At 38.9% G+C, this 19,462-nt stretch overlaps 13 non-coding genes across 13 annotated transcripts; all 13 read left to right on the forward strand.

The window, feature by feature from the left end:
- Positions 1-48: 48 nt before the first annotated feature.
- TRNAT-AGU (transfer RNA threonine (anticodon AGU)) lies at positions 49-122 on the forward strand. The gene has a single exon. It is a non-coding gene; the product is annotated as a tRNA-Thr (tRNA).
- A 1,295-nt stretch (positions 123-1,417) lies between these two features.
- On the forward strand, positions 1,418-1,491 carry TRNAP-GGG (transfer RNA proline (anticodon GGG)). Its single transcript has one exon. It is a non-coding gene; the product is annotated as a tRNA-Pro (tRNA).
- Positions 1,492-2,786: 1,295 nt separating this feature from the next.
- Positions 2,787-2,860, forward strand: TRNAT-AGU (transfer RNA threonine (anticodon AGU)). The gene has a single exon. It is a non-coding gene; the product is annotated as a tRNA-Thr (tRNA).
- A 1,295-nt stretch (positions 2,861-4,155) lies between these two features.
- TRNAT-AGU (transfer RNA threonine (anticodon AGU)) lies at positions 4,156-4,229 on the forward strand. Its single transcript has one exon. It is a non-coding gene; the product is annotated as a tRNA-Thr (tRNA).
- A 1,295-nt stretch (positions 4,230-5,524) lies between these two features.
- TRNAT-AGU (transfer RNA threonine (anticodon AGU)) lies at positions 5,525-5,598 on the forward strand. The gene has a single exon. It is a non-coding gene; the product is annotated as a tRNA-Thr (tRNA).
- A 1,384-nt stretch (positions 5,599-6,982) lies between these two features.
- TRNAT-AGU (transfer RNA threonine (anticodon AGU)) lies at positions 6,983-7,056 on the forward strand. The gene has a single exon. It is a non-coding gene; the product is annotated as a tRNA-Thr (tRNA).
- A 1,295-nt stretch (positions 7,057-8,351) lies between these two features.
- Positions 8,352-8,425, forward strand: TRNAT-AGU (transfer RNA threonine (anticodon AGU)). Its single transcript has one exon. It is a non-coding gene; the product is annotated as a tRNA-Thr (tRNA).
- Positions 8,426-9,720: 1,295 nt separating this feature from the next.
- On the forward strand, positions 9,721-9,794 carry TRNAT-AGU (transfer RNA threonine (anticodon AGU)). The gene has a single exon. It is a non-coding gene; the product is annotated as a tRNA-Thr (tRNA).
- Positions 9,795-12,458: 2,664 nt separating this feature from the next.
- On the forward strand, positions 12,459-12,532 carry TRNAT-AGU (transfer RNA threonine (anticodon AGU)). Its single transcript has one exon. It is a non-coding gene; the product is annotated as a tRNA-Thr (tRNA).
- A 2,664-nt stretch (positions 12,533-15,196) lies between these two features.
- On the forward strand, positions 15,197-15,270 carry TRNAT-AGU (transfer RNA threonine (anticodon AGU)). The gene has a single exon. It is a non-coding gene; the product is annotated as a tRNA-Thr (tRNA).
- Positions 15,271-16,565: 1,295 nt separating this feature from the next.
- TRNAT-AGU (transfer RNA threonine (anticodon AGU)) lies at positions 16,566-16,639 on the forward strand. The gene has a single exon. It is a non-coding gene; the product is annotated as a tRNA-Thr (tRNA).
- Positions 16,640-17,934: 1,295 nt separating this feature from the next.
- On the forward strand, positions 17,935-18,008 carry TRNAT-AGU (transfer RNA threonine (anticodon AGU)). The gene has a single exon. It is a non-coding gene; the product is annotated as a tRNA-Thr (tRNA).
- A 1,295-nt stretch (positions 18,009-19,303) lies between these two features.
- TRNAT-AGU (transfer RNA threonine (anticodon AGU)) lies at positions 19,304-19,377 on the forward strand. The gene has a single exon. It is a non-coding gene; the product is annotated as a tRNA-Thr (tRNA).
- The last annotated feature ends 85 nt before the right edge of the window (positions 19,378-19,462 follow it).

A 19,462-nucleotide genomic window follows, 5' to 3' on the forward strand; every position in this document is an offset into this window, starting at 1 on the left:
CTGCCATTATTTGGAAAACGTAAAACAAGGCATGAGCCAGTATGTTGTGGTGCTGTGGCTTAGTTGGTTAAAGCGCCTGTCTAGTAAACAGGAGATCCTGAGTTCGAATCTCAGCAGTGCCTATTTTAGCTCTAGAATTGGAAAACTATCTTATGTGCCTCATCATTATTGCACCGAATCAACATCTCTTGCGTTATGGCACATAAATCACACAAGAACAACCACTATATATTAAATATATGTTGACTGAAAATTCATCAACCTAAAATTTGTATTTGCTTCTCTGGCAGTTTAAAAAGGAGATACTATATGTGTCTATCTTATTTACTTCACAGGGTCATTCTCAGTTTATTTGATCCCCTAGAATGTTTGATTAAAACTTCTTTTTTTTTCTTGTGAAAGCAAGGCCTTTTTCCCATCAACTTTCTCAAAGGGTTTTCCAAAGAAGACTTCTTCCAGGAGACATATAGCACAGAGACGTGCTTTGGAAGCATAATCTGTGCCCCCGGATTACAACTATAAGGCTCTACGTGAAGCAAGTGAGAAAGCCATCCCGTTGGCAACCATCTTTTTAATATCCAGCAAAGATTCCAAGAATTATTCAGCTGCTAATCTGATTTTGGCCATTAAGTAACAGTTCTCTTTTAAAACCTTTCTAAATATTTCCAAGCACATTCTCAATCTATTATTTGAAAGTCCTGAATACTCTCTCTCAATATGCTGGGACCTGTGATGGCAGCTGTGGACAAGACGGAGGCATGGGGAAGAAAGGCAATGGCCATCCATAAAAGTAACCAAAACCCAGACCCAAACACAGAACGCAGAGTTTGGTGAATTAGCTGCACAACTCAAGGCGGAGAAGGTGGTTTCCTATAGTACAATGTGTCCTGCAGAGGCAGCATTTAGCATTCTTTGTATACCCATGCTAGACATGGATAGTGGTCAGAAAAGAAAGTTCACTTTGGTAAAATTATCATGACTGAGGGAATTGAGTGAGGAAAGGAGAATAGAGTGGAGTATGAAAGGAGGGGGATCTTTTAGAGCTATAGTTATCCTCTATCAATTAATCAATCAGTCAAGTTCCAATCTTGTGCCACTGGGACAAAGTTAATCTTCAAAACTGATACTGCCACGGTCAGTGTGGAAATGTAGTTTATTACCTTCATAGCTGCGGGCAATATTTGAATGTTTGTTGACAACTGAGATGTATTTGCTATAAAGATGGATTGATGTCAATTAATCCTCCAATGATGTATCTCTTGGATAGAGAAAGGTCCAATCTGCCACCATTTGGAAAACGTAAAACAAGGATGGATTGATGTCAATTAATCCTCCAATGATGTATCTCTTGGATAGAGAAAGGTCCAATCTGCCATTATTTGGAAAACGTAAAACAAGGCATGAGCCAGTATGTTGTGGTGCTGTGGCTTAGTTGGTTAAAGCGCCTGTCTGGGAAACAGGAGATCCTGAGTTCGAATCTCAGCAGTGCCTATTTTAGCTCTAGAATTGGAAAACTATCTTATGTGCCTCATCATTATTGCACCGAATCTACATCTCTTGCGTTATGGCACATAAATCACACAAGAACAACCACTATATATTAAATATATGTTGACTGAAAATTCATCAACCTAAAATTTGTATTTGCTTCTCTGGCAGTTTAAAAAGGAGATACTATATGTGTCTATCTTATTTACTTCACAGGGTCATTCTCAGTTTATTTGATCCCCTAGAATGTTTGATTAAACCTTCTTTTTTTTTCTTGTGAAAGCAAGGCCTTTTTCCCATCAACTTTCTCAAAGGGTTTTCCAAAGAAGACTTCTTCCAGGAGACATATAGCACAGAGACGTGCTTTGGAAGCATAATCTGTGCCCCCGGATTACAACTATAAGGCTCTACGTGAAGCAAGTGAGAAAGCCATCCCGTTGGCAACCATCTTTTTAATATCCAGCAAAGATTCCAAGAATTATTCAGCTGCTAATCTGATTTTGGCCATTAAGTAACAGTTCTCTTTTAAAACCTTTCTAAATATTTCCAAGCACATTCTCAATCTATTATTTGAAAGTCCTGAATACTCTCTCTCAATATGCTGGGACCTGTGATGGCAGCTGTGGACAAGACGGAGGCATGGGGAAGAAAGGCAATGGCCATCCATAAAAGTAACCAAAACCCAGACCCAAACACAGAACGCAGAGTTTGGTGAATTAGCTGCACAACTCAAGGCGGAGAAGGTGGTTTCCTATAGTACAATTTGTCCTGCAGAGGCAGCATTTAGCATTCTTTGTATACCCATGCTAGACATGGATAGTGGTCAGAAAAGAAAGTTCACTTTGGTAAAATTATCATGACTGAGGGAATTGAGTGAGGAAAGGAGAATAGAGTGGAGTATGAAAGGAGGGGGATCTTTTAGAGCTATATTTATCCTCTATCAATTAATCAATCAGTCAAGTTCCAATCTTGTGCCACTGGGACAAAGTTAATCTTCAAAACTGATACTGCCACGGTCAGTGTGGAAATTTAGTTTATTACCTTCATAGCTGCGGGCAATATTTGAATGTTTGTTGACAACTGAGATGTATTTGCTATAAAGATGGATTGATGTCAATTAATCCTCCAATGATGTATCTCTTGGATAGAGAAAGGTCCAATCTGCCACCATTTGGAAAACGTAAAACAAGGATGGATTGATGTCAATTAATCCTCCAATGATGTATCTCTTGGATAGAGAAAGGTCCAATCTGCCATTATTTGGAAAACGTAAAACAAGGCATGAGCCAGTATGTTGTGGTGCTGTGGCTTAGTTGGTTAAAGCGCCTGTCTAGTAAACAGGAGATCCTGAGTTCGAATCTCAGCAGTGCCTATTTTAGCTCTAGAATTGGAAAACTATCTTATGTGCCTCATCATTATTGCACCGAATCTACATCTCTTGCGTTATGGCACATAAATCACACAAGAACAACCACTATATATTAAATATATGTTGACTGAAAATTCATCAACCTAAAATTTGTATTTGCTTCTCTGGCAGTTTAAAAAGGAGATACTATATGTGTCTATCTTATTTACTTCACAGGGTCATTCTCAGTTTATTTGATCCCCTAGAATGTTTGATTAAACCTTCTTTTTTTTTCTTGTGAAAGCAAGGCCTTTTTCCCATCAACTTTCTCAAAGGGTTTTCCAAAGAAGACTTCTTCCAGGAGACATATAGCACAGAGACGTGCTTTGGAAGCATAATCTGTGCCCCCGGATTACAACTATAAGGCTCTACGTGAAGCAAGTGAGAAAGCCATCCCGTTGGCAACCATCTTTTTAATATCCAGCAAAGATTCCAAGAATTATTCAGCTGCTAATCTGATTTTGGCCATTAAGTAACAGTTCTCTTTTAAAACCTTTCTAAATATTTCCAAGCACATTCTCAATCTATTATTTGAAAGTCCTGAATACTCTCTCTCAATATGCTGGGACCTGTGATGGCAGCTGTGGACAAGACGGAGGCATGGGGAAGAAAGGCAATGGCCATCCATAAAAGTAACCAAAACCCAGACCCAAACACAGAACGCAGAGTTTGGTGAATTAGCTGCACAACTCAAGGCGGAGAAGGTGGTTTCCTATAGTACAATGTGTCCTGCAGAGGCAGCATTTAGCATTCTTTGTATACCCATGCTAGACATGGATAGTGGTCAGAAAAGAAAGTTCACTTTGGTAAAATTATCATGACTGAGGGAATTGAGTGAGGAAAGGAGAATAGAGTGGAGTATGAAAGGAGGGGGATCTTTTAGAGCTATAGTTATCCTCTATCAATTAATCAATCAGTCAAGTTCCAATCTTGTGCCACTGGGACAAAGTTAATCTTCAAAACTGATACTGCCACGGTCAGTGTGGAAATTTAGTTTATTACCTTCATAGCTGCGGGCAATATTTGAATGTTTGTTGACAACTGAGATGTATTTGCTATAAAGATGGATTGATGTCAATTAATCCTCCAATGATGTATCTCTTGGATAGAGAAAGGTCCAATCTGCCACCATTTGGAAAACGTAAAACAAGGATGGATTGATGTCAATTAATCCTCCAATGATGTATCTCTTGGATAGAGAAAGGTCCAATCTGCCATTATTTGGAAAACGTAAAACAAGGCATGAGCCAGTATGTTGTGGTGCTGTGGCTTAGTTGGTTAAAGCGCCTGTCTAGTAAACAGGAGATCCTGAGTTCGAATCTCAGCAGTGCCTATTTTAGCTCTAGAATTGGAAAACTATCTTATGTGCCTCATCATTATTGCACCGAATCTACATCTCTTGCGTTATGGCACATAAATCACACAAGAACAACCACTATATATTAAATATATGTTGACTGAAAATTCATCAACCTAAAATTTGTATTTGCTTCTCTGGCAGTTTAAAAAGGAGATACTATATGTGTCTATCTTATTTACTTCACAGGGTCATTCTCAGTTTATTTGATCCCCTAGAATGTTTGATTAAACCTTCTTTTTTTTTCTTGTGAAAGCAAGGCCTTTTTCCCATCAACTTTCTCAAAGGGTTTTCCAAAGAAGACTTCTTCCAGGAGACATATAGCACAGAGACGTGCTTTGGAAGCATAATCTGTGCCCCCGGATTACAACTATAAGGCTCTACGTGAAGCAAGTGAGAAAGCCATCCCGTTGGCAACCATCTTTTTAATATCCAGCAAAGATTCCAAGAATTATTCAGCTGCTAATCTGATTTTGGCCATTAAGTAACAGTTCTCTTTTAAAACCTTTCTAAATATTTCCAAGCACATTCTCAATCTATTATTTGAAAGTCCTGAATACTCTCTCTCAATATGCTGGGACCTGTGATGGCAGCTGTGGACAAGACGAAGGCATGGGGAAGAAAGGCAATGGCCATCCATAAAAGTAACCAAAACCCAGACCCAAACACAGAACGCAGAGTTTGGTGAATTAGCTGCACAACTCAAGGCGGAGAAGGTGGTTTCCTATAGTACAATGTGTCCTGCAGAGGCAGCATTTAGCATTCTTTGTATACCCATGCTAGACATGGATAGTGGTCAGAAAAGAAAGTTCACTTTGGTAAAATTATCATGACTGAGGGAATTGAGTGAGGAAAGGAGAATAGAGTGGAGTATGAAAGGAGGGGGATCTTTTAGAGCTATAGTTATCCTCTATCAATTAATCAATCAGTCAAGTTCCAATCTTGTGCCACTGGGACAAAGTTAATCTTCAAAACTGATACTGCCACGGTCAGTGTGGAAATTTAGTTTATTACCTTCATAGCTGCGGGCAATATTTGAATGTTTGTTGACAACTGAGATGTATTTGCTATAAAGATGGATTGATGTCAATTAATCCTCCAATGATGTATCTCTTGGATAGAGAAAGGTCCAATCTGCCACCATTTGGAAAACGTAAAACAAGGATGGATTGATGTCAATTAATCCTCCAATGATGTATCTCTTGGATAGAGAAAGGTCCAATCTGCCATTATTTGGAAAACGTAAAACAAGGCATGAGCCAGTATGTTGTGGTGCTGTGGCTTAGTTGGTTAAAGCGCCTGTCTAGTAAACAGGAGATCCTGAGTTCGAATCTCAGCAGTGCCTATTTTAGCTCTAGAATTGGAAAACTATCTTATGTGCCTCATCATTATTGCACCGAATCTACATCTCTTGCGTTATGGCACATAAATCACACAAGAACAACCACTATATATTAAATATATGTTGACTGAAAATTCATCAACCTAAAATTTGTATTTGCTTCTCTGGCAGTTTAAAAAGGAGATACTATATGTGTCTATCTTATTTACTTCACAGGGTCATTCTCAGTTTATTTGATCCCCTAGAATGTTTGATTAAACCTTCTTTTTTTTTCTTGTGAAAGCAAGGCCTTTTTCCCATCAACTTTCTCAAAGGGTTTTCCAAAGAAGACTTCTTCCAGGAGACATATAGCACAGAGACGTGCTTTGGAAGCATAATCTGTGCCCCCGGATTACAACTATAAGGCTCTACGTGAAGCAAGTGAGAAAGCCATCCCGTTGGCAACCATCTTTTTAATATCCAGCAAAGATTCCAAGAATTATTCAGCTGCTAATCTGATTTTGGCCATTAAGTAACAGTTCTCTTTTAAAACCTTTCTAAATATTTCCAAGCACATTCTCAATCTATTATTTGAAAGTCCTGAATACTCTCTCTCAATATGCTGGGACCTGTGATGGCAGCTGTGGACAAGACGGAGGCATGGGGAAGAAAGGCAATGGCCATCCATAAAAGTAACCAAAACCCAGACCCAAACACAGAACGCAGAGTTTGGTGAATTAGCTGCACAACTCAAGGCGGAGAAGGTGGTTTCCTATAGTACAATGTGTCCTGCAGAGGCAGCATTTAGCATTCTCTGTATACCCATGCTAGACATGGATAGTGGTCAGAAAAGAAAGTTCACTTTGGTAAAATTATCATGACTGAGGGAATTGAGTGAGGAAAGGAGAAAAGAGTGGAGTATGAAAGGAGGGGGATCTTTTAGAGCTATAGTTATCCTCTATCAATTAATCAATCAGTCAAGTTCCAATCTTGTGCCACTGGGACAAAGTTAATCTTCAAAACTGATACTGCCACGGTCAGTGTGGAAATGTAGTTTATTACCTTCATAGCTGCGGGCAATATTTGAATGTTTGTTGACAACTGAGATGTATTTGCTATAAAGATGGATTGATGTCAATTAATCCTCCAATGATGTATCTCTTGGATAGAGAAAGGTCCAATCTGCCACCATTTGGAAAACGTAAAACAAGGATGGATTGATGTCAATTAATCCTCCAATGATGTATCTCTTGGATAGAGAAAGGTCCAATCTGCCATCATTTGGAAAACGTAAAACAAGGATGGATTGATGTCAATTAATCCTCCAATGATGTATCTCTTGGATAGAGAAAGGTCCAATCTGCCATTATTTGGAAAACGTAAAACAAGGCATGAGCCAGTATGTTGTGGTGCTGTGGCTTAGTTGGTTAAAGCGCCTGTCTAGTAAACAGGAGATCCTGAGTTCGAATCTCAGCAGTGCCTATTTTAGCTCTAGAATTGGAAAACTATCTTATGTGCCTCATCATTATTGCACCGAATCTACATCTCTTGCGTTATGGCACATAAATCACACAAGAACAACCACTATATATTAAATATATGTTGACTGAAAATTCATCAACCTAAAATTTGTATTTGCTTCTCTGGCAGTTTAAAAAGGAGATACTATATGTGTCTATCTTATTTACTTCACAGGGTCATTCTCAGTTTATTTGATCCCCTAGAATGTTTGATTAAACCTTCTTTTTTTTTCTTGTGAAAGCAAGGCCTTTTTCCCATCAACTTTCTCAAAGGGTTTTCCAAAGAAGACTTCTTCCAGGAGACATATAGCACAGAGACGTGCTTTGGAAGCATAATCTGTGCCCCCGGATTACAACTATAAGGCTCTACGTGAAGCAAGTGAGAAAGCCATCCCGTTGGCAACCATCTTTTTAATATCCAGCAAAGATTCCAAGAATTATTCAGCTGCTAATCTGATTTTGGCCATTAAGTAACAGTTCTCTTTTAAAACCTTTCTAAATATTTCCAAGCACATTCTCAATCTATTATTTGAAAGTCCTGAATACTCTCTCTCAATATGCTGGGACCTGTGATGGCAGCTGTGGACAAGACGGAAGCATGGGGAAGAAAGGCAATGGCCATCCATAAAAGTAACCAAAGCCCAGACCCAAACACAGAACGCAGAGTTTGGTGAATTAGCTGCACAACTCAAGGCGGAGAAGGTGGTTTCCTATAGTACAATGTGTCCTGCAGAGGCAGCATTTAGCATTCTTTGTATACCCATGCTAGACATGGATAGTGGTCAGAAAAGAAAGTTCACTTTGGTAAAATTATCATGACTGAGGGAATTGAGTGAGGAAAGGAGAATAGAGTGGAGTATGAAAGGAGGGGGATCTTTTAGAGCTATAGTTATCCTCTATCAATTAATCAATCAGTCAAGTTCCAATCTTGTGCCACTGGGACAAAGTTAATCTTCAAAACTGATACTGCCACGGTCAGTGTGGAAATGTAGTTTATTACCTTCATAGCTGCGGGCAATATTTGAATGTTTGTTGACAACTGAGATGTATTTGCTATAAAGATGGATTGATGTCAATTAATCCTCCAATGATGTATCTCTTGGATAGAGAAAGGTCCAATCTGCCACCATTTGGAAAACGTAAAACAAGGATGGATTGATGTCAATTAATCCTCCAATGATGTATCTCTTGGATAGAGAAAGGTCCAATCTGCCATTATTTGGAAAACGTAAAACAAGGCATGAGCCAGTATGTTGTGGTGCTGTGGCTTAGTTGGTTAAAGCGCCTGTCTAGTAAACAGGAGATCCTGAGTTCGAATCTCAGCAGTGCCTATTTTAGCTCTAGAATTGGAAAACTATCTTATGTGCCTCATCATTATTGCACCGAATCTACATCTCTTGCGTTATGGCACATAAATCACACAAGAACAACCACTATATATTAAATATATGTTGACTGAAAATTCATCAACCTAAAATTTGTATTTGCTTCTCTGGCAGTTTAAAAAGGAGATACTATATGTGTCTATCTTATTTACTTCACAGGGTCATTCTCAGTTTATTTGATCCCCTAGAATGTTTGATTAAACCTTCTTTTTTTTTCTTGTGAAAGCAAGGCCTTTTTCCCATCAACTTTCTCAAAGGGTTTTCCAAAGAAGACTTCTTCCAGGAGACATATAGCACAGAGACGTGCTTTGGAAGCATAATCTGTGCCCCCGGATTACAACTATAACGCTCTACGTGAAGCAAGTGAGAAAGCCATCCCGTTGGCAACCATCTTTTTAATATCCAGCAAAGATTCCAAGAATTATTCAGCTGCTAATCTGATTTTGGCCATTAAGTAACAGTTCTCTTTTAAAACCTTTCTAAATATTTCCAAGCACATTCTCAATCTATTATTTGAAAGTCCTGAATACTCTCTCTCAATATGCTGGGACCTGTGATGGCAGCTGTGGACAAGACGGAGGCATGGGGAAGAAAGGCAATGGCCATCCATAAAAGTAACCAAAACCCAGACCCAAACACAGAACGCAGAGTTTGGTGAATTAGCTGCACAACTCAAGGCGGAGAAGGTGGTTTCCTATAGTACAATTTGTCCTGCAGAGGCAGCATTTAGCATTCTTTGTATACCCATGCTAGACATGGATAGTGGTCAGAAAAGAAAGTTCACTTTGGTAAAATTATCATGACTGAGGGAATTGAGTGAGGAAAGGAGAATAGAGTGGAGTATGAAAGGAGGGGGATCTTTTAGAGCTATAGTTATCCTCTATCAATTAATCAATCAGTCAAGTTCCAATCTTGTGCCACTGGGACAAAGTTAATCTTCAAAACTGATACTGCCACGGTCAGTGTGGAAATGTAGTTTATTACCTTCATAGCTGCGGGCAATATTTGAATGTTTGTTGACAACTGAGATGTATTTGCTATAAAGATGGATTGATGTCAATTAATCCTCCAATGATGTATCTCTTGGATAGAGAAAGGTCCAATCTGCCACCATTTGGAAAACGTAAAACAAGGATGGATTGATGTCAATTAATCCTCCAATGATGTATCTCTTGGATAGAGAAAGGTCCAATCTGCCATTATTTGGAAAACGTAAAACAAGGCATGAGCCAGTATGTTGTGGTGCTGTGGCTTAGTTGGTTAAAGCGCCTGTCTAGTAAACAGGAGATCCTGAGTTCGAATCTCAGCAGTGCCTATTTTAGCTCTAGAATTGGAAAACTATCTTATGTGCCTCATCATTATTGCACCGAATCTACATCTCTTGCGTTATGGCACATAAATCACACAAGAACAACCACTATATATTAAATATATGTTGACTGAAAATTCATCAACCTAAAATTTGTATTTGCTTCTCTGGCAGTTTAAAAAGGAGATACTATATGTGTCTATCTTATTTACTTCACAGGGTCATTCTCAGTTTATTTGATCCCCTAGAATGTTTGATTAAACCTTCTTTTTTTTTCTTGTGAAAGCAAGGCCTTTTTCCCATCAACTTTCTCAAAGGGTTTTCCAAAGAAGACTTCTTCCAGGAGACATATAGCACAGAGACGTGCTTTGGAAGCATAATCTGTGCCCCCGGATTACAACTATAAGGCTCTACGTGAAGCAAGTGAGAAAGCCATCCCGTTGGCAACCATCTTTTTAATATCCAGCAAAGATTCCAAGAATTATTCAGCTGCTAATCTGATTTTGGCCATTAAGTAACAGTTCTCTTTTAAAACCTTTCTAAATATTTCCAAGCACATTCTCAATCTATTATTTGAAAGTCCTGAATACTCTCTCTCAATATGCTGGGACCTGTGATGGCAGCTGTGGACAAGACGAAGGCATGGGGAAGAAAGGCAATGGCCATCCATAAAAGTAACCAAAACCCAGACCCAAACACAGAACGCAGAGTTTGGTGAATTAGCTGCACAACTCAAGGCGGAGAAGGTGGTTTCCTATAGTACAATGTGTCCTGCAGAGGCAGCATTTAGCATTCTTTGTATACCCATGCTAGACATGGATAGTGGTCAGAAAAGAAAGTTCACTTTGGTAAAATTATCATGACTGAGGGAATTGAGTGAGGAAAGGAGAATAGAGTGGAGTATGAAAGGAGGGGGATCTTTTAGAGCTATAGTTATCCTCTATCAATTAATCAATCAGTCAAGTTCCAATCTTGTGCCACTGGGACAAAGTTAATCTTCAAAACTGATACTGCCACGGTCAGTGTGGAAATGTAGTTTATTACCTTCATAGCTGCGGGCAATATTTAAATGTTTGTTGACAACTGAGATGTATTTGCTATAAAGATGGATTGATGTCAATTAATCCTCCAATGATGTATCTCTTGGATAGAGAAAGGTCCAATCTGCCACCATTTGGAAAACGTAAAACAAGGATGGATTGATGTCAATTAATCCTCCAATGATGTATCTCTTGGATAGAGAAAGGTCCAATCTGCCATTATTTGGAAAACGTAAAACAAGGCATGAGCCAGAATGTTGTGGTGCTGTGGCTTAGTTGGTTAAAGCGCCTGTCTAGTAAACAGGAGATCCTGAATTTGAATCTCAGCAGTGCCTATTTTAGCTCTAGAATTGGAAAACTATCTTATGTGCCTCATCATTATTGCACCGAATCTACATCTCTTGCGTTATGGCACATAAATCACACAAGAACAACCACTATATATTAAATATATGTTGACTGAAAATTCATCAACCTAAAATTTTTATTTGCTTCTCTGGCAGTTTTAAAAGGAGATACTATATGTGTCTATCTTATTTACTTCACAGGGTCATTCTCAGTTTATTTGATCCCCTAGAATGTTTGATTAAACCTTCTTTTTTTTTCTTGTGAAAGCAAGGCCTTTTTCCCATCAACTTTCTCAAAGGGTTTTCCAAAGAAGACTTCTTCCAGGAGACATATAGCACAGAGACGTGCTTTGGAAGCATAATCTGTGCCCCCGGATTACAACTATAAGGCTCTACGTGAAGCAAGTGAGAAAGCCATCCCGTTGGCAACCATCTTTTTAATATCCAGCAAAGATTCCAAGAATTATTCAGCTGCTAATCTGATTTTGGCCATTAAGTAACAGTTCTCTTTTAAAACCTTTCTAAATATTTCCAAGCACATTCTCAATCTATTATTTGAAAGTCCTGAATACTCTCTCTCAATATGCTGGGACCTGTGATGGCAGCTGTGGACAAGACGGAGGCATGGGGAAGAAAGGCAATGGCCATCCATAAAAGTAACCAAAACCCAGACCCAAACACAGAACGCAGAGTTTGGTGAATTAGCTGCACAACTCAAGGCGGAGAAGGTGGTTTCCTATAGTACAATTTGTCCTGCAGAGGCAGCATTTAGCATTCTTTGTATACCCATGCTAGACATGGATAGTGGTCAGAAAAGAAAGTTCACTTTGGTAAAATTATCATGACTGAGGGAATTGAGTGAGGAAAGGAGAATAGAGTGGAGTATGAAAGGAGGGGGATCTTTTAGAGCTATAGTTATCCTCTATCAATTAATCAATCAGTCAAGTTCCAATCTTGTGCCACTGGGACAAAGTTAATCTTCAAAACTGATACTGCCACGGTCAGTGTGGAAATGTAGTTTATTACCTTCATAGCTGCGGGCAATATTTGAATGTTTGTTGACAACTGAGATGTATTTGCTATAAAGATGGATTGATGTCAATTAATCCTTCAATGATGTATCTCTTGGATAGAGAAAGGTCCAATCTGCCACCATTTGGAAAACGTAAAACAAGGATGGATTGATGTCAATTAATCCTCCAATGATGTATCTCTTGGATAGAGAAAGGTCCAATCTGCCATTATTTGGAAAACGTAAAACAAGGCATGAGCCAGTATGTTGTGGTGCTGTGGCTTAGTTGGTTAAAGCGCCTGTCTAGTAAACAGGAGATCCTGAGTTCGAATCTCAGCAGTGCCTATTTTAGCTCTAGAATTGGAAAACTATCTTATGTGCCTCATCATTATTGCACCGAATCTACATCTCTTGCGTTATGGCACATAAATCACACAAGAACAACCACTATATATTAAATATATGTTGACTGAAAATTCATCAACCTAAAATTTGTATTTGCTTCTCTGGCAGTTTAAAAAGGAGATACTATATGTGTCTATCTTATTTACTTCACAGGGTCATTCTCAGTTTATTTGATCCCCTAGAATGTTTGATTAAACCTTCTTTTTTTTTCTTGTGAAAGCAAGGCCTTTTTCCCATCAACTTTCTCAAAGGGTTTTCCAAAGAAGACTTCTTCCAGGAGACATATAGCACAGAGACGTGCTTTGGAAGCATAATCTGTGCCCCCGGATTACAACTATAAGGCTCTACGTGAAGCAAGTGAGAAAGCCATCCCGTTGGCAACCATCTTTTTAATATCCAGCAAAGATTCCAAGAATTATTCAGCTGCTAATCTGATTTTGGCCATTAAGTAACAGTTCTCTTTTAAAACCTTTCTAAATATTTCCAAGCACATTCTCAATCTATTATTTGAAAGTCCTGAATACTCTCTCTCAATATGCTGGGACCTGTGATGGCAGCTGTGGACAAGACGAAGGCATGGGGAAGAAAGGCAATGGCCATCCATAAAAGTAACCAAAACCCAGACCCAAACACAGAACGCAGAGTTTGGTGAATTAGCTGCACAACTCAAGGCGGAGAAGGTGGTTTCCTATAGTACAATGTGTCCTGCAGAGGCAGCATTTAGCATTCTTTGTATACCCATGCTAGACATGGATAGTGGTCAGAAAAGAAAGTTCACTTTGGTAAAATTATCATGACTGAGGGAATTGAGTGAGGAAAGGAGAATAGAGTGGAGTATGAAAGGAGGGGGATCTTTTAGAGCTATAGTTATCCTCTATCAATTAATCAATCAGTCAAGTTCCAATCTTGTGCCACTGGGACAAAGTTAATCTTCAAAACTGATACTGCCACGGTCAGTGTGGAAATGTAGTTTATTACCTTCATAGCTGCGGGCAATATTTAAATGTTTGTTGACAACTGAGATGTATTTGCTATAAAGATGGATTGATGTCAATTAATCCTCCAATGATGTATCTCTTGGATAGAGAAAGGTCCAATCTGCCACCATTTGGAAAACGTAAAACAAGGATGGATTGATGTCAATTAATCCTCCAATGATGTATCTCTTGGATAGAGAAAGGTCCAATCTGCCATTATTTGGAAAACGTAAAACAAGGCATGAGCCAGAATGTTGTGGTGCTGTGGCTTAGTTGGTTAAAGCGCCTGTCTAGTAAACAGGAGATCCTGAATTTGAATCTCAGCAGTGCCTATTTTAGCTCTAGAATTGGAAAACTATCTTATGTGCCTCATCATTATTGCACCGAATCTACATCTCTTGCGTTATGGCACATAAATCACACAAGAACAACCACTATATATTAAATATATGTTGACTGAAAATTCATCAACCTAAAATTTTTATTTGCTTCTCTGGCAGTTTTAAAAGGAGATACTATATGTGTCTATCTTATTTACTTCACAGGGTCATTCTCAGTTTATTTGATCCCCTAGAATGTTTGATTAAACCTTCTTTTTTTTTCTTGTGAAAGCAAGGCCTTTTTCCCATCAACTTTCTCAAAGGGTTTTCCAAAGAAGACTTCTTCCAGGAGACATATAGCACAGAGACGTGCTTTGGAAGCATAATCTGTGCCCCCGGATTACAACTATAAGGCTCTACGTGAAGCAAGTGAGAAAGCCATCCCGTTGGCAACCATCTTTTTAATATCCAGCAAAGATTCCAAGAATTATTCAGCTGCTAATCTGATTTTGGCCATTAAGTAACAGTTCTCTTTTAAAACCTTTCTAAATATTTCCAAGCACATTCTCAATCTATTATTTGAAAGTCCTGAATACTCTCTCTCAATATGCTGGGACCTGTGATGGCAGCTGTGGACAAGACGGAGGCATGGGGAAGAAAGGCAATGGCCATCCATAAAAGTAACCAAAACCCAGACCCAAACACAGAACGCAGAGTTTGGTGAATTAGCTGCACAACTCAAGGCGGAGAAGGTGGTTTCCTATAGTACAATTTGTCCTGCAGAGGCAGCATTTAGCATTCTTTGTATACCCATGCTAGACATGGATAGTGGTCAGAAAAGAAAGTTCACTTTGGTAAAATTATCATGACTGAGGGAATTGAGTGAGGAAAGGAGAATAGAGTGGAGTATGAAAGGAGGGGGATCTTTTAGAGCTATAGTTATCCTCTATCAATTAATCAATCAGTCAAGTTCCAATCTTGTGCCACTGGGACAAAGTTAATCTTCAAAACTGATACTGCCACGGTCAGTGTGGAAATGTAGTTTATTACCTTCATAGCTGCGGGCAATATTTGAATGTTTGTTGACAACTGAGATGTATTTGCTATAAAGATGGATTGATGTCAATTAATCCTTCAATGATGTATCTCTTGGATAGAGAAAGGTCCAATCTGCCACCATTTGGAAAACGTAAAACAAGGATGGATTGATGTCAATTAATCCTCCAATGATGTATCTCTTGGATAGAGAAAGGTCCAATCTGCCATTATTTGGAAAACGTAAAACAAGGCATGAGCCAGTATGTTGTGGTGCTGTGGCTTAGTTGGTTAAAGCGCCTGTCTAGTAAACAGGAGATCCTGAGTTCGAATCTCAGCAGTGCCTATTTTAGCTCTAGAATTGGAAAACTATCTTATGTGCCTCATCATTATTGCACCGAATCTACATCTCTTGCGTTATGGCACATAAATCACACAAGAACAACCACTATATATTAAATATATGTTGACTGAAAATTCATCAACCTAAAATTTGTATTTGCTTCTCTGGCAGTTTAAAAAGGAGATACTATATGTGTCTATCTTATTTACTTCACAGGGTCATTCTCAGTTTATTTGATCCCCTAGAATGTTTGATTAAACCTTCTTTTTTTTTCTTGTGAAAGCAAGGCCTTTTTCCCATCAACTTTCTCAAAGGGTTTTCCAAAGAAGACTTCTTCCAGGAGACATATAGCACAGAGACGTGCTTTGGAAGCATAATCTGTGCCCCCGGATTACAACTATAAGGCTCTACGTGAAGCAAGTGAGAAAGCCATCCCGTTGGCAACCATCTTTTTAATATCCAGCAAAGATTCCAAGAATTATTCAGCTGCTAATCTGATTTTGGCCATTAAGTAACAGTTCTCTTTTAAAACCTTTCTAAATATTTCCAAGCACATTCTCAATCTATTATTTGAAAGTCCTGAAAAATCTCTCTCAATATGCTGGGACCTGTGATGGCAGCTGTGGACAAGACGGAGGCATGGGGAAAAAAGGCAATGGCCATCCATAAAAGTAACCAAAACCCAGACCCAAACACAGAACGCAGAGTTTGGTGAATTAGCTGCACAACTCAAGGCGGAGAAGGTGGTTTCCTATAGTACAATGTGTCCTGCAGAGGCAGCATTTAGCATTCTTTGTATACCCATGCTAGACATGGATAGTGGTCAGAAAAGAAAGTTCACTTTGGTAAAATTATCATGACTGAGGGAATTGAGTGAGGAAAGGAGAATAGAGTGGAGTATGAAAGGAGGGGGATCTTTTAGAGCTATAGTTATCCTCTATCAATTAATCAATCAGTCAAGATCCAATCTTGTGCCACTGGGACAAAGTTAATCTTCAAAACTGATACTGCCACGGTCAGTGTGGAAATGTAGTTTATTACCTTCATAGCTGCGGGCAATATTTAAATGTTTGTTGACAACTGAGATGTATTTGCTATAAAGATGGATTGATGTCAATTAATCCTCCAATGATGTATCTCTTGGATAGAGAAAGGTCCAATCTGCCACCATTTGGAAAACGTAAAACAAGGATGGATTGATGTCAATTAATCCTCCAATGATGTATCTCTTGGATAGAGAAAGGTCCAATCTGCCATTATTTGGAAAACATAAAACAAGGCATGAGCCAGTATGTTGTGGTGCTGTGGCTTAGTTGGTTAAAGCGCCTGTCTAGTAAACAGGAGATCCTGAGTTCGAATCTCAGCAGTGCCTATTTTAGCTCTAGAATTGGAAAACTATCTTATGTGCCTCATCATTATTGCACCGAATCTACATCTCTTGCGTTATGGCACATAAATCACACAAGAACAACCACTATATATTAAATATATGTTGACTGAAAATTCATCAACCTAAAATTTGTATTTGCTTCTCTGGCAGTTTAAAAAGGAGATACTATATGTGTCTATCTTATTTACTTCACAGGGTCATTCTCAGTTTATTTGATCCCCTAGAATGTTTGATTAAACCTTCTTTTTTTTTCTTGTGAAAGCAAGGCCTTTTTCCCATCAACTTTCTCAAAGGGTTTTCCAAAGAAGACTTCTTCCAGGAGACATATAGCACAGAGACGTGCTTTGGAAGCATAATCTGTGCCCCCGGATTACAACTATAAGGCTCTACGTGAAGCAAGTGAGAAAGCCATCCCGTTGGCAACCATCTTTTTAATATCCAGCAAAGATTCCAAGAATTATTCAGCTGCTAATCTGATTTTGGCCATTAAGTAACAGTTCTCTTTTAAAACCTTTCTAAATATTTCCAAGCACATTCTCAATCTATTATTTGAAAGTCCTGAATACTCTCTCTCAATATGCTGGGACCTGTGATGGCAGCTGTGGACAAGACGGAGGCATGGGGAAGAAAGGCAATGGCCATCCATAAAAGTAACCAAAACCCAGACCCAAACACAGAACGCAGAGTTTGGTGAATTAGCTGCACAACTCAAGGCGGAGAAGGTGGTTTCCTATAGTACAATGTGTCCTGCAGAGGCAGCATTTAGCATTCTTTGTATACCCATGCTAGACATGGATAGTGGTCAGAAAAGAAAGTTCACTTTGGTAAAATTATCATGACTGAGGGAATTGAGTGAGGAAAGGAGAATAGAGTGGAGTATGAAAGGAGGGGGATCTTTTAGAGCTATAGTTATCCTCTATCAATTAATCAATCAGTCAAGTTCCAATCTTGTGCCACTGGGACAAAGTTAATCTTCAAAACTGATACTGCCACGGTCAGTGTGGAAATGTAGTTTATTACCTTCATAGCTGCGGGCAATATTTAAATGTTTGTTGACAACTGAGATGTATTTGCTATAAAGATGGATTGATGTCAATTAATCCTCCAATGATGTATCTCTTGGATAGAGAAAGGTCCAATCTGCCACCATTTGGAAAACGTAAAACAAGGATGGATTGATGTCAATTAATCCTCCAATGATGTATCTCTTGGATAGAGAAAGGTCCAATCTGCCATTATTTGGAAAACGTAAAACAAGGCATGAGCCAGTATGTTGTGGTGCTGTGGCTTAGTTGGTTAAAGCGCCTGTCTAGTAAACAGGAGATCCTGAGTTCGAATCTCAGCAGTGCCTATTTTAGCTCTAGAATTGGAAAACTATCTTATGTGCCTCATCATTATTGCACCGAATCTACATCTCTTGCGTTATGGCACATAAATCACACAAGAACAACCACTATATATTAAATATATGTTGACTGAAAATTCATCAACCTAAAATTTGTATTTGCTTCTCTGGCAGTTTAAAAAGGAGATACTATATGTGTCTATCTTATTTACTTCACAGGGTCATTCTCAGTTTATTTGATCCCCTAGAATGTTTGATTAAACCTTCTTTTTTTTTCTTGTGAAAGCAAGGCCTTTTTCCCATCAACTTTCTCAAAGGGTTTTCCAAAGAAGACTTCTTCCAGGAGACATATAGCACAGAGACGTGCTTTGGAAGCATAATCTGTGCCCCCGGATTACAACTATAAGGCTCTACGTGAAGCAAGTGAGAAAGCCATCCCGTTGGCAACCATCTTTTTAATATCCAGCAAAGATTCCAAGAATTATTCAGCTGCTAATCTGATTTTGGCCATTAAGTAACAGTTCTCTTTTAAAACCTTTCTAAATATTTCCAAGCACATTCTCAATCTATTATTTGAAAGTCCTGAATACTCTCTCTCAATATGCTGGGACCTGTGATGGCAGCTGTGGACAAGACGGAGGCATGGGGAAGAAAGGCAATGGCCATCCATAAAAGTAACCAAAACCCAGACCCAAACACAGAACGCAGAGTTTGGTGAATTAGCTGCACAACTCAAGGCGGAGAAGGTGGTTTCCTATAGTACAATGTGTCCTGCAGAGGCAGCATTTAGCATTCTTTGTATACCCATGCTAGACATGGATAGTGGTCAGAAAAGAAAGTTCACTTTGGTAAAATTATCATGACTGAGGGAATTGAGTGAGGAAAGGAGAATAGAGTGGAGTATGAAAGGAGGGGGATCTTTTAGAGCTATAGTTATCCTCTATCAATTAATCAATCAGTCAAGTTCCAATCTTGTGCCACTGGGACAAAGTTAATCTTCAAAACTGATACTGCCACGGTCAGTGTGGAAATGTAGTTTATTACCTTCATAGCTGCGGGCAATATTTGAATGTTTGTTGACAACTGAGATGTATTTGCTATAAAGATGGATTGATGTCAATTAATCCTCCAATGATGTATCTCTTGGATAGAGAAAGGTCCAATCTGCCACCATTTGGAAAACGTAAAACAAGGATGGATTGATGTCAATTAATCCTCCAATGATGTATCTCTTGGATAGAGAAAGGTCCAATCTGCCATTATTTGGAAAACGTAAAACAAGGCATGAGCCAGTATGTTGTGGTGCTGTGGCTTAGTTGGTTAAAGCGCCTGTCTAGTAAACAGGAGATCCTGAGTTCGAATCTCAGCAGTGCATATTTTAGCTCTAGAATTGGAAAACTATCTTATGTGCCTCATCATTATTGCACCGAATCTACATCTCTTGCGTTATGGCACATAAA

This window comes from Pelobates fuscus, chromosome 3 (assembly GCF_036172605.1).
Source record: "Pelobates fuscus isolate aPelFus1 chromosome 3, aPelFus1.pri, whole genome shotgun sequence".
Lineage (NCBI taxonomy): Eukaryota > Metazoa > Chordata > Amphibia > Anura > Pelobatidae > Pelobates > Pelobates fuscus.